Source organism: Oryctolagus cuniculus, chromosome 2 (genome assembly GCF_051225735.1).
Source record: "Oryctolagus cuniculus isolate XC-2025 breed Fujian yellow rabbit chromosome 2, ASM5122573v1, whole genome shotgun sequence".
Classification (NCBI taxonomy): Eukaryota; Metazoa; Chordata; class Mammalia; order Lagomorpha; family Leporidae; genus Oryctolagus; species Oryctolagus cuniculus.
The window spans coordinates 46,166,590-46,168,558 of record NC_142868.1 but is presented as its reverse complement, the minus strand read 5'-3'; the positions used below and the strand labels follow the sequence as shown (position 1 = coordinate 46,168,558).

Genomic DNA, 1,969 nt, shown 5'->3' with positions numbered 1-1,969 from the left:
GCCCCAGCCTGCAGTGCCGGCATCCTAAATGGGTGCCAGTTCGAGTCCCGGCTGCTCTTCTTCTGATCCAGCTCTCAGCTATGGCCTGGGAAAGCAGTGGAAGATGGCCCAAGTCCTTGGGCCCCTGCACCCATGTGGAAGACCTGGAGGAGGTTCCTGGCTTCGGATCAGCTCAGCTCTATCCTTGTAATCATTTGGGGAGCAAACCAGTGGAATGTAAGACCTCTTTCTCCCTCTCTCTATAGCTGTCTTTCAAATAAATGAAATAATTTTAAAAATAAAGAACTTCAAGTGTAAATATATTTGGTGCTCACAGTAATCCTCTTTCTGTTATTCTGATGTTTTTTAATTTCCAATAAAACTAATTTACTTATTTGGAAAATAAAGTGTAACATTTGGTAACTGTAGACAGACTGACTATTAATGTTTATGTTACAAATCTCACAGGTTTCGGGCAGGGTACAAGTTGGTTACTTAAGTATCTGTAGTTGGCTACTCTTGTAATACGTCCATAATCAGTCCATCAGGAATCTCATCCACTCCACTACTGTAACTCAGAAGACTGCTCTCTGCAGTCTGTCAATTCAGCACCTTCAGTAGCTTCTAAAAACCAAGCGTCATCAGTGCCGTTGTCCCGGTCAGGGTCAGAGGATGCACCTGTGGGCGGCTTACCAGGTGATGGTTTATGGGGGCTCCTGGTTTTATGTTCCTAGTCTCATCTGCTTCACCTGTTGTAAACCTCTTCTTCCATCGGTTTTGATGTTTTCTGCTTTAAATAGAGGATCATGACATTTTTGAAACCAACTTCATTTTTCAGATCAACCAGAATCAGGGTGTTATTACTCTTGTGGGCTCTTCCAATGTTTTCACAACAGTGATATTTGAAAATATCGTAAACCAACAACCGTTCTGGGAAAAATAGCTCCAATGCCTAATTCCCCCTCTAATGCCATTTATAGTCACCAAGGAAAGAACAAACTGATCGACTTCAGGGCAGGGTGAACACGGACAACCTCCGATGGGTTCTCCTGAAGGACTGGTACTATTCAAATGCTTTACTCGCTTTCCTTTGTCACATGTAAGAATCTGTCAAGTATCTGAGAACCTGACATCGCATATCAAAGAAGAGAGGAAATACTGGTTTTCTTCAGGAATACTTTTTGATTTTTAGGAAAGAATTTGTTATCTTCAACAATTTCCAAAGCCACATGGTTTCCTAATTTTGATGACGGAAGTTTCTATTTGTTGTATAAACTCCTAGATCTACAAAAAGATGCTTTTCTCCCATGTTATTCTTCACAACTAAATATGAAAGATCAGGATCGCTTTGCTTGGCTGACCCCAGCCTCCTCGGCTTCTCTGAATTCACTGTCCAGCTCTCTCCTGTGTCCATATCTGGGGACATTTTGTTACAGGAAGTCTCTTGTTTTGTTGGTACTTCAGAAAAATGAGAAAATCCATGGTCCACTGTCTCTGGAATCCTATCATCATCTTCACTGGCAATTAAGTGAAGAGTAGGCTGCAAAATTCTTCTCACAAAATTACCAACAGGGATGTAATCTTTAAATGCCACGTCACGGAGCTGAAATATCAGATGGTGGCTACATTTTTTCATCGGTGCTAGAATCCAAGTTGAAAACATCTTGAGCTGAGCAATTTACCTTGTGTACATCCTGAAGTGCTCTACAGACACACTCAATGAGTGATGCAGCCATCTTTTTCCCATCAGCCTCTGGATTGGCAGGTTAAACTCCAGATCAAAATAGAGCTTGCACACAGCATGTTCCGGAATAACTTCATAGCAGTGCAAGAGATTTTTTCTGGATTTATAATAAAACCTAAGCTGAGCATAGGTTCTTAACAAGATAAATACATTGTCCATCTTCCATTTTGTATTCCAAAGCAAATACATGAACATCATGTTTACAGATTTTAATTGTGGGGAGCAACCCGGACTGGACTGAGTTAC

At 41.2% G+C, this 1,969-nt stretch overlaps 1 pseudogene; it reads right to left on the bottom strand.

Moving 5' to 3' along the window:
• Positions 1-492: 492 nt before the first annotated feature.
• On the bottom strand, positions 493-1,715 carry LOC100340816 (DNA-directed primase/polymerase protein pseudogene; annotated as a pseudogene).
• Between the last annotated feature and the right edge of the window lie 254 nt (positions 1,716-1,969).